We start from the raw sequence: 12,745 nt of genomic DNA, 5'->3' as shown, positions 1-12,745 counted from the left end.
TGAAACTTTCTCTGAGTGGATTTGTGTCAGCGTGAGGGAATTTTAATGCAGATGTGCGTTCTGGTGCTGCACTTCGCACTTTCCGCTTCCGGTGTACGGGCGATTCTGAGTCTCGCCCATTCGCCCGTGCCTGATAGAGCACCTCGATGTCAGCGTCTGTTTTGAATTATGATACGGGCATCCCTACCTGGCTGCAGTGTTGAATGGTTCCGTGCCTCAAAGCTGCAAAAAAAAAAAAAAACCCTGCTTTCCGCAATAACATTTTGCTGCTGTTAAGACCCTTGCCCATACGGACGTGCCAACAGCAGTTGCTCGGCGGGTAATTAGTTAGGGGACAACGAGCAGAAGGAGCACATTGCGTGGCGGAACATGCAGGCAGTATAGGGGGCGATGATCGCTCAGCATGCGGTGATAGAAGCAGCTCTAATACATCGATGACGAGTAGTAGTAAAAACATTTATTTAAACAGAGGAGTTCGGGGTACGCAGGCCCCTGGGCCCCCGCACGGCCCCACTACACTCAAACGTTCATGTTCCTACGGTTCATGACGTCAGCAGCTCGGTCTGTGGCTGTCTTCTGCTTGACCGGGTCCTCAGAGCGTAGCAGGGTCACCATTCCTCCCAGGTGGTGAAGTGTTCCAGACACCACGGGGGATTGGATTGGATTGGAAAACATTTATTTCGTCGCTCAAGTAGGTCTATGGAGAGACGTACTAGATGGCCGCTAGTCCGTGGCTGGCGGCGACCTTATTAACCCGCTCGATGGCCCGTAGTTGAATCTGCGGGTCCGAGCTGACCAGCATGGCTTCCCACTGCTCGGGAGAAGGGAGCTGTATTAATTCCACCGCAGGTGGATCATTTGCGCAGTTCCAGAGAATATGATCGTATGTCGCTCTTTCGCCGCATTTACTGCAGGTTGGATTGTACTGGCCTGGGTACATCAGGGCAAGCACCGCCGGATTTAGGAGAGAGCGTGTTTGTAGTCGGCGCCAGGTAACTTCCTGTGCCTTTGTTAAAGATTTGTGTGTGTGGGGGGGGGGGGGGGGGGCTGATATGTGTGCCTTTCCAGCCTGAAGTGATGGGTAATGTCATGACAAGAAATTAACCCGTCCTTCGTGAAATTCGGGTCGGAGGGCGCGCTCACTGCTCGGTCGACGAAACCTAGGGCTTGCGCGTGAGCCGCCTCGTTCCCCGGATTAGACGAGTGGGCCGGGACCCAGATTAGTTCAATTTCCCTAACCGGAGTAGGGGTGCTTTGGAGGATGCGGAGGGAGGTAGACGTGATGCGACCCCTCGCGAAATTGCGAATGGCTGTTTTAGAATCACTGAATATAATATCGGCGGACGTGTTTGCAATAGCTAAGGCTATGGCCGCTTCCTCCGCCGTCTCGGAGGAGGTGGATGCGATTGATGCGGCCGCCAACGGGGAACCGTTCCCATTCACAGCGGCCAGTGCGAACGCTTGTATCTGGGTGTGCCGATATTCCGCCGCGTCCACGTATGCTGCATTGACGGGGGAGGATCGGCCGGGCATTGGAAGATAATGTGGGCGAGGGTGGAAGTGGCGTGGTTGCAAAGGGTGCAAGAGGGGTCGGTGAGAGTGGGGTGGTAACGGGACCTAATGTAAGGGGATGGGAGCGTTCGCGTCTGGAGGCGGCACCATAGGGTTTGGTGGTGATTGCTGAGGGAGGAATGAGTTGGGGGGTAGAGCTGTCTCTCGACCCGATAGGCCGCAGTCATCTATGAACGTGTGCATGCGCTCCCAGGAGAACTCCGACGTGGGAACCGCCTGTGCCCGGCGTATCAGACCTCGGGCTAAGCTGTTGGCGGCCTCGTTGCCGGGGTTCCCCTAGTGCGCAGACACCCAGATAAGCTCCACGTGGCGGGGCGGGTTGGCAGCGGGCGAGGTCAGTATGCAAAAGGCAGAAACATTCACTCACCCACGAGTGAAATTTAGTAGTGCAGTTTTTGAGTCTGATAGTATATATCTAGCTTCCGTGTGGATCCTTAGCTGGAATGTGAACATTGAGAGTTCTGAGGATGTCGTCCGGTGGCAGTTTGTGTCATCGGATATACTGGGTCTGTCTGTGGGCCTCCACAAGCTCCCCAACAGTATTGTGGAGACCCAGCTGAAGTTTCTCTTTTAAAGTGTTGAGGGGTTGATGGAGGGCGGTTTTGAACGCGGTGCGAAGCATCGCGTCCAAGGTGGAGATCTTGTCACCTCTAAGTCTGAGGTAAGGAAGCGTGTATAGGAATCGGCTGAGGATAAAGGCATGAATGAGACGACATAGATCGCGCTCCCTCATACCCCTATGGTGGCCCGAAACTCTGCGGATGAGGTGCGATATCGCACCTGTCACCCGCTTCAGTTTATTTTTTTGTGAGGCTGTATCTACCGTTGTTTTGGATATGAAGCCCCACGAGCCTGAGAGTGTCCACCGCCGGAATGGGGCGATCATCCAAAGCAACGGTTATGGGGGCGCTGGGAGGGTTACGGGTGGTGGAGCGGAGATGAGGTGCTCGGACTTCTCTGGGGAGTATGAGAGTTTGATGCTTCGGGCGTGTTCTTGTGTTAATGTGACGGCGCTTTGCAGTGTTGTCTTCTATGTCGCCATCACTACCGTGGGTGGTCCACAACGTTATGCCGTCGGCATAGAGGGTGTGTCAGAGGTGTGGTAACGTCATGAGTTTGTGGGCGAGTGAGATCATTGTCACGTTTAACAAGAAAGGGCAGAGGACGGAGCCCTGGGGAGTTCCGACCCCTTTAAGGGAGTAAGGAGGTGATGTGTGTGGAACAAAGTGGACCTCAGCCGTGCGGTTGTTGAGGAAAGCTCCGATATAGGTTTGCGTACGTACACCCACATCAAGACGGGGGAGGGCTCTCATGATCGCGTGGTGATCAACGCGATCAAATGCTTTAGATAAATCCAAAGCCAGGACAGCCTTTGTATGGCTCGGGATAGCCGGGTCAAAAATGTCGGTGGTGAGCTGCAGCATGGCATCCTGCGCAGACAAACGGGGGCGGAAGCCGACCATGCTGTGGGAGTAGAGGTCGTTGTCCATCATGTGCTGAGTGAGTCTCGCCAACACGACGTGTTCGAAAAGTTTTCCCAGACACGACGTGAGGAAGATGGGGCGGAGGTTGGCAAGTGTGAGTGGTTTATTTGGTTTGATGATAAATATAACTTTAGCATGACGTCAAGACTGGGGGAGGGTGCCTTCCGCCCAGCATTTGTTAAAGTAGTCTGCAATCTGGGTGCTCGATTGATCATCCAGGTTGCGAAGCATGGAGTTGGAGATTTTGTCAACACCAGGAGAGGAAGAGGTACAGAGAGTCAGGAGGGCCGCTCTAACCTCGGCTTCCGTAATCTCAACATCGAGAGTAGAATTTGGTTTTCCTGTGCAGGGAGGAAGAGGGTCGGATGTGCCAGGTGATGTGTGTGTTTGTTTGAGGTTGTCCAAAAGGACGTCCGGGGTTAAATCCGTGTTGTGTATGAGTCGAGTGACGTGATGTTGCGTAGCTGTAGAGTCGATGAGATGTCGAAGGAGTTGCCAGGCTTGCTTAGTGAACAGGTTGTCGGCCATGCTGTCACAAACCTGTCTCCAGTGGACCGGCAGAGCTCCTCTACATGTTGGGTGATCTGTGAATGAAATGCGGCCAGCCTCTTTTTCAGCTTGCGGTTGAGTTTGTTCTTTTTCCAGCGCTCTAGGAGGCTGTGATAAGCCTCCAAGAGGTGGGCGAGTCTAGAGTCTAATGTAGGAGTGTCCTTTATTGTTTCGACCTGTTGGGTGCGTGTGGAAACATCGGTCATGAGTGAGCTCACCCATTGGTCGAAATCTGTGATGGTTGAATCTAGGTAGTGCATTCACGTTTTGCGGATGGCATCCCAATTAGCTTGTGTGTAAGGGATTTCTTACGGAGCTGTGTAAACGGCACCGCGAGAAAGATAATGTCGTGGTCGCTGCCTAGTGTATGGTGTGTTTTGTTCAAGGTATGTCCACGAGGTGGCGGCTGAGCGTCAGATCTGGACTGGTGTCCATGCAGACGCTATTGCCGATTCGCGTGGGAGTGTGAAAATTATTGTGCACAGTGAGACGGAGCCCCCGTACCTAGGACCAGAGGCGTTGCCCTCGGCTCGAGTTAGCTCGGTAGCCCCAATCTGTGTGTGCAAAATTGAAGCCCCCCCCCCCCCCCCCCCCCCTCCATTGATCGGTGGATGCTTCCCTGCGACTCGTTGGAGATCTCGAAGGAGCGTTTCCAGTGAGGACACTGGGCGGGAGGGGGATGGTATATGTTTACTATAAAAATAGATGGCATAGTGTGCGTGTGGTGTATAATCTCGGTGATGACGCAATGCCTGTCCGATGTTATGTCATCGGTTTGAAATGTGAGCGAGCGGTGCAAGAAGATGCTCGAGGGGTAAAGGTATACTGTCGGAGTGAACCGAGACATGACTAGGGAGCGTGGCGGGTGTATTGGTGTCCTGTAGGAGGAGGATTTGGGATGTGGGGGTGAGGGTGGGAAGGAGAAGTTAAAGGGAAGCGCGCTTGCCCCGGAAGCTGCGACAGTTCCATTGCAGGAGAGGTAACTCGTTGCAATTAAAGATGTGCCCCGCCATATTGGAGCATGGTGGGTTTGAGGATCGGGGGTCGGGGGTTGGGGAGGTACTAAGCTCATTTCCAGCGTCTGGAGCATTCGGGTGAATAATTGTTACATCTGCTGTTCAAATAGGTGGGTGAGCTGATCTATGATGGAGCTAAATTTTGCTTCGAAGCGAGCCTCCATTTCTTGCAATTTTACATTGATTTTTTTCTTCTAGGTTCCTGAGATCGTCTTGGTTGATCTCAGGGTACTCTGTTGTGCGTTTAATTTTGGCGGGTTGGGGTCGGATTGAGAGGTTCGATGACGACGGCCACCCAACGGTAGGAGGAATAAGTGCGGGAGGGAGGAGTAGAATAATGAATTAAATAAGAAATAAACCAATGTTAAAACGTATCGGAATTATCAAGTACTAAAGGACGAAGAGCCGCCAATCAAACTAGATAAAAAGTATTCAGAAAGGTAAAAATGAATTTCAGTTTGCGGAAAACAGCAACGGAATGTGCTCGGTCTCAGTATGGCGGAGAGAAGAACAATAAAAAAAAAATGATGCCGGTGACAAATTCACGTGAGAGTGAGCAACGCAGAGTGTGGCAAGAAAAGAAAAGAAAAAAAGGTCTGGGCCAGATGGCGGTGGTGGTCGTGAAACTTTATTACCAGCGAATACAGAGGCCCCGCTTAAATTTACGACGCCGCTATCCGTTGTGCAGCGGCGCCGTTTTCAGTTAGCTGGAGGAGCTTTATCTGTGTCCCCGGGCCGGGGCTGAGCAATCAGAGGGATACCGGATGGAAGAAAGCGCTCGTCAAGGCAAATGAGAGCTATGCCCTTTGGGGCTGCTGCCTTTTGGCAGGTCGCTTATACAAATGGACCTTTACATATTTGCCTATAGCCAAACGAATGTGCCGAAAACTAGCTTTAGTATTTGCATAATTTTATTTATTTATTTATTGTAAGTACCTACAGCGCCCATGAGGCATTATTGTAGGGGGGACATAACTACATACAATAACACATGCAAAGAAGGTATCGGGAAACTTGTTAGCAAGGTAACACAACACACTAAAAGAACACTAAATGAATTCACAAGTAGTATAAGTGATAACACAAAATACATTAACACAGCGCTGGCAAACGCACGAGATCTGGAAGAATAACAACAGCATTTCAACAGCACTTTGGAAGTCAGGTGCACAAACTGCATCATTCGGAAGCTTATTCCAGTCCAGAATTGTGTTAGGGAAAAACGAATACTCAAATAGATTAATGCGGCATTGATAACTCTTAATCTTTTTCCTATTGACTAGTCTCTCCGAAATGTAATATGGCTGCTTTAGATAAGTGTTTTTATTAATTCCGGTACAATCATTGTAAATGCTGTACAAGAACTTCAGCCTGCAGATTTTTCTTCGAGTTGCTAAGGTCTTCCACCCAATACGGTCGCGAAGTTCAGAGCTCTTGATACGAAAATTATAATTGGCAGTCACAAACCTCGCAGCGCGTTTCTGTACCCTTTCTAACTTGTCAATGAGGGCACCCGTGAAAGTGTCCCATGCAACACATGCATATTCTAATACAGGCCTGACATTTGTTAAATATAATGTTCCTTTTAGTACCTGGGGAGGGCTTTTAAAATTCCGCTGGAAAAAATACAAAAGACGAGAAGCTTTGGCCGTTATCATGTCGACGTGGGCTTTCCAGTCTAGGGATGCTGTGAGTGTAACACCAAGATATTTAACCTTATCAATAGTTTGAATAGTATCGTGGTTTAAAAGGTACGATCCAAGAATTTTCTTCTTTTTTTTTTTTTTTGTAAACTGCACATGGAAACACTTTGATACATTCACTGCCATGCCCCACTTCAAGCACCAGTCACAGACTTCGTCAAGGTCAGCCTGTAATACAAAACGCAATCATCAGCATACAGTCTGACAGTGGATCTGAAGCCGATAGGTAGATCATTGATGAATCTGAGGAACAGTAATGGTCCGAGCACAGAACCTTGTGGCACTCCAGATAAAACATCCGCAGGTGATGATGACGCACCATTGATTACAACCTGCTGCTGGCGTGCGCCTAAATAATCCTGCAGCCAACCGAACAGGTAGTCAGGAAGGCCAAGGCAAGATATTTTTTGCAGAAGGTGGTGCGGCACAACATCAAAAGCCTTTTTAAAATCTAGAAATATGGCGTCTATCTAAAAACAGTTATTAATGCCAGATGCAATGTCATGAATAAACTCAGCTGCGTTGCACATGACGGCCCTGATCGAAAACAATGCTGCGCTGATGTGAAAAAAACTGTTACCTTGAAGGTATTTTGCAAGTCCAGAATAGATTATGTGCTCTAGGGTTTTCCAGCAAACAGATGTTAAAAATATTTATTTATTTATTTATTTATTTATTTATTTATTTATTTATTTATTTATTTATTTATTTATTTATTTATTTATGTATTTATTTATTTATTTACTTATTACTCGGACCAACAATAACACCCTTTTCCAGCACATGCGACAAATTTCACAGATCTAAACACACCACAAGTTTAGGAAGCTAGTGATGCTGAAACTTTCAAAACGTACTTTTAATTTCGTTCAAGGAGTTGCCAATATTTTAGCTAGTGTTATGTTTCTTCCTCATTTAGAACCATCTAAACGCATTTTTACATTTACATGAAAATTGTTCCTATATAACTGCATGACACATCGTTTATGATACCAGCCAATAGTTTCTTCTAACACTTGTGTTTCAGAGTCATCTCAAATGATCAGCGAGTCATCACTCTGTATATGCACGGTTTTATTCACAGAAAGGCATGCTGGTGCTTGTTCGTTTTACTATACTTTTAAATTTTTCATTCTATCGTTATTAAGTCTGTTTTGCTCAATTGCCTCTGAATATTAAGAAAGCTTTCAGCAGCTTTGAGCAGTTCCGCAGTGTGTTATCGCAGCTTTATTAGGATAACTAATAAGAAAGGGCAAGTAATTTTCTGAGCGTGATCAGGTAGACACGAGAGAATATATATTCTCGCGATGAAATTACTAAAGGTCATAAAAAGTTACCCATAACTGCATGCTGTGTAATATGTGAGCCGCATGTACTTTTTTTCCAACGTAGCCTGAAATTAATAATTACAGCTCTGCAGAAGTACCACAGCGGAAGGAGGCCGTTTTCTGTTTCAGTGGCTTTTAAAAACCTACCTGCAAGGTGAATCACGCAAATCGTTTCTCTGCGCATTGAAATTTCAAAAGGAACACGCAAAACTGCAAAGCTACTCCCACATTTTAAAACCTAACCGCGCAATAAATTACTCCGAACGTTGAGTTACTGAGAGCATTGCTTCCCGCCAGTTCGCGCTGTGATATACTAAATAAGCAAACCAGCCTTCCGATGTAACCGAGGAAAAGGAAAATGAATCGTATCACATATGATATTGATGATATTGTTACGGACGAGAAAAAAAAACGGGCAGTGGCGCTGGCAGGAACGCTCGCGCTACGCCAGCCGCAATTCATTAGATCAACTCTCAGTCATCGACCATCTTCTCTCTCTGTCCTCTGTGTTGTAGGGCCCGTGACGCGCCGCGCATTCGAAGGCCGCGCCACTTCCCAATGCTCCCTGCGCGCGGCCTGTTTCCCTCTCCCCGCTCGTTCGGGGATAACCGGTCCCGCGCGAGGGGGCTATAAAAGAAGGCACGCGCCGCCGTCTCGCCCTCTCTTGGTCCCTGCCTTTTCGTTCCTGCTGCTTCGCTCCTGGCGCTCTCCACGGAAACGACCCGCAGCCACCCGGACGACGACCCCGCACAGCCTTGGACGACGCACGCGCTTACGTGAGATAAAAGATGTTTGTTATACGGCCCACTGTGTGTTTGTCGTACGCATCCCTCGGGCAGAGAAATCGCCCACAGTGTGAATCGGCTTGCCGCACCGCAACAATATGCTATGCAGCAAATCACCAAGTGCTAAACTAATAGTCTTATTGCAAACAGATGTACAGAAATGAAAAGAGCGTAAAACAGGTATTGGGCTCTGATATGTTCAGCGCCTATTGCTGAAGAGAACGACGACAAGCATGTTCAACGCGCGTGACGGCCCAAGCATCCTTGGCCGACCATTTACGTGTGGCCGACGTTCGGACAATGATCGGCAGCCTACTTAGTCGGCTAGTAAACCACGGCAAGCGGTCGGCCCGGAGGTAGCCGCAAGCCATTTCGGCAAGTAGTTCGCAGCGGCCTTTGGCCCGACTTTTTGGGCGGACTAAATGCCGGGCACGGCGCCAGGTTAATGGCAAAAGTGCGGCAATGCGTTGGCCCGACTGTTGAGGCGGTACATTGAAAAAAAGTTATGAAGAGCACGACTGCTACTTTTTTTTAAATTTGCCTGTTACTTGGCTTTGGTTTTTCGCGATGTTATGTAATTTGCGCTTAGTGTGGAACAAAATGATACATGCTATTCAGTGGAAATGTTTTGTTACATTAATTAATGCTATTGTTTAACTTGTCGCTCACATTTTTAGTGAACCTTATAGCTGTTAGTAAAATTATTTACCGAGTTCTGATAAACAGCAAGCCACAAGGTGACCGCGATTTCATGTGTAGATCATGTCATTATACTGTTTGCTTATTACGAAGCGCAGCTGTAGGTGATGTAACATCAGTTATATTTGGCGCACAAGCTCCCGTACACCATATTTAGCCCGTATCACTCACTGAAATTCGTCCGCTATATGGCAGGGCACTTGAGTAGACGCAACTTCGCATTGTAAGGGAGGAGAAGGCTATTGTGCAAAATAAAAGAAGCGGACAGAAGAGAAAAAGCACACGGGGGCAGAAATTATGCGTAGGGCACTGGCAAGCCTTGGCCGCGGCGAACGCTCCTGCAGGCAAGCAAAGAGACAAATTCTAAAAACACTACTTCGCAGCAGGAGAAGAGAAATGCGTACACGGAGGGAGACCCGGACGAAAAAAAAAAAACTGATTTATTTATAGGAAGGGAAAGGCGCGGTAACTGTCTCACTTGTTTTTCTGTGGACACCGCAACCGCGCCGTAAGGGAAGGGAGGAAGATGGGAGTGAAAGTGGAAAGAGAGAAAGAGGAGCCGTAGTGAAGGGCTACGGAGCAATTTCGACCACCTGGGGATCTTTAACGTGCGCTGACATCGCACAGCACACGACGCCTCTTCGTTTCGCCTCCATCGAAACGCAGCCGCCGAGGTCGGGTTCGAACCCGGGAACTCCGGCACAGTGGTCGGGCGTCTTACCACTGCACCACCCCGGCGGGGCCCGGACGAAACACACCGACCTCACGCTCGGACGTTTCGAAGGAAGGGCGGAAAAGAGGGGGGAAATGGTGGGAAGGGCGGGGCAATTGTGCCACCCCCGCAGCTCGAAAGTTGGTAGCGAGCGTTCCTGACTGGGCGAGAGAAGATATGTGTACACGCAGACTTTGAAGAGAGCATGCAGTTTTGTGGTATTTGTATACTATTTTTGAAGGAGCTCTTTTCGAACAAAGTTGTCTTACGATCAAATACATGAAGAAAAAAAAAACGAAGGAAAATGATTATTGTCCAGGTTATTAATCGCATACTTTTTTTCTCAAAAGAGTCTGGTAAAGCTAAGAGCCGCGAGAAAACGGGCCAGCGTCCTTGTCATTTGGTTTTGTTTCTTTGCGTGTGGCCCATTCATCCTCTTTTACGACCTGCCGGGGTGGGACGGGCGGCTCTTTTCATTTTTTTTTTTTTCGGAAGTCGGAGGGGCGCATTTTCGCAGCGAGCGGTCCGATTCTACAATGGACCGGAAACTACCCCCCTCTCCTCCCCCGCTTCTTGTCAACAGTTCTTGGAAGACTCGGCAGCTTGTGCCCGTGGGTGCGTGCTTTCAAGTTCGTTGCAGAAGAGCCCGCGAGGACGCTGTGCGTGCGAACGAAATGTTGGAAATGTAAGCGCGTTTTCCAAAGTTGCGCGTTATTAGCAAAATTACAAGACAGTCAACTTTGTTACCTTCAATAACTAGGCGCTGGACAACCAGACCTCTTTTTCATTCGCATTTATATATTGTCAGGACAAGTGATTGTAGTAGTTTTCAACCGCTGTATCCTTTCAGTAACTCCGCCAAGCCATCCTGAAGTAACGCGCTCCTTCGGCGCGTTTGGACACAAAAAATCGAAGATGCTCTGCTTTTCCTGTTGTTTTTTCTTTTTTCTTTTTGCTCAAATAATGGGAGTGTGGTTTCATAGGAACGAAACAGTTGATTTTTATTTATTTTATTAGTATTTCGCTTTTGTTTTATGATTGTTTTGAATTAGTATGGCTTCTATATTTTCTTGCTTGTTACTGTTCACTCCTGGTCCGCGAGAGACATATTTTCTCAACGCATCCTGCATATCAATATAAGTTTGAGACCCCTATGTTATACAGAGTGATTGAAAATTAAGAATATTTATTGAGAGCTACACGAGGTACGCGCAATAAAAGGAGCTAATTGAAAAGAATTCTTTCCTGAAGCAGCTGCCGCAATTTCGGGTTTTTGTTGTGGCTTGCAGACTAATAATATGGAGAACTTTTAGTTTTAAGGCGTGAACATGTATCGGAAGTGATTAAAGCGAATTATCTGTCGTACGTACTAAGCCGAGAGATCGCTTGTAGAATAGCCCTGCATATGGAAGGAATGCTGCATAGGTCCAGAAACTTAAGACTTCTGCTTGAAAAGTACCGGGATAAGAAAGTAGAAACGATCATGACGTCATAGGCGTGAACTTCAACCATTTGCATAGCAGGGAACCAAAGAAATCTTATTGATAAACATGGAAATAGCAAAACACACTTGGACAATAAATAATGTTTCAGTAAAACAGCAAAGACTACCGAACATATAAGGTAGCGGCAAGAAATATATAATGCAGTGAGTTTCTGGTCACACGTTGTATATCAATAATGCGCAGCTGCAACAGGACTCCCTCGGGAGCTCTGTACTCCTAACAAATTTCCAGACAGTCGATTGCTCGATCCTTTGTGCTCACACATATACGCGTGAGCCGCAGGCTTGCGTCTTTCAAGACAAGAACCGAGTTCAAATCACTTCGATGTACAAGTGACCTTCCTGAGGTGGATGTGCCGCGTCAACAACCGCCGGATAAAGCTTTGCTCTCCAAGAGCTAACAGCTGGCTATATCTAGGTGAGACGCACTAGCATGGGGAACAGTAGACAACGGGGTCACCGAAAGAATACGATCGACCGCGTTCCTATTCTGCCAAATGATCAATCCCACGGACTTCACTACACGTTGTTCGAACGCTTCGCGCGGCCTTCCTCTGTGCGACGAAAAAGCTCACGGCGCTAGGCAGCGGAATGTCCAAGCTGCGACGCAGTCCTTAAGGACACGTGTGTGAGACTCGACCTGACCAAAGTTGATACAGTGCGGATCAATATGCCAGCTGTAAAGCCTGTCTTAATTTGGTGGGGATCCAATACGCCACACTCAGTGCGCCACCGAAAGTATCTTACAGCATGCGGGAGATTGGGTGCAACAGGCGTCTCCCACTTCGCATACCTTTGGCACATATGTATAGGGGCGCAGAATAGCAGAGCGCTTCGCAGAGATTAGATACTGCTATGGCTATCCATGCTCCGTCTACAAACATCTCTAACTATGCGAACACGTGCGCCTGTTTCCCCTGACCATGCACTACAAACATCTGCCTTCTACTTCAAAGCCAGTATAAAAGTTAAGGCCGCCCAACGTAACCTATGTGATCCACTAACTCGGATACCCAATAGCGCACAACAAAGGGCTTAATGAAGACAAGGCGGAACTCAAATAGGCGCCACCACCTAGCTATAGTGAAAATATAATCAAAGTAGATTGGCTTTGCAAGAGGAATACACAAGAAAACACGTGCTAAGCCACGCAGGGTCGTATCATTGGGAGGCTGTTAATATAAACAATCAAGGAACACAGATGAGGGAAAGTTGGCCCCTGTGTGCACTAGGATTTATCAGAAGTTTCGCGCATACGGTAATTAGCTATAACTTTAGGATGAACAAGATGTCCGAGATTATGGAGTTAATAGTCTATCCCGACATCGGCACGAAGCCGTGTGTGACGCATGCACGTACGCACGCACGCACTCACGCACGTCTGCAGTCGCAC

The sequence above is a fragment of the Amblyomma maculatum genome, chromosome 1 (genome assembly GCF_055883805.1).
Source record: "Amblyomma maculatum isolate TAMU_Amacu chromosome 1, ASM5588380v1, whole genome shotgun sequence".
Lineage (NCBI taxonomy): Eukaryota > Metazoa > Arthropoda > Arachnida > Ixodida > Ixodidae > Amblyomma > Amblyomma maculatum.
This window is presented reverse-complemented; position numbering follows the sequence as displayed.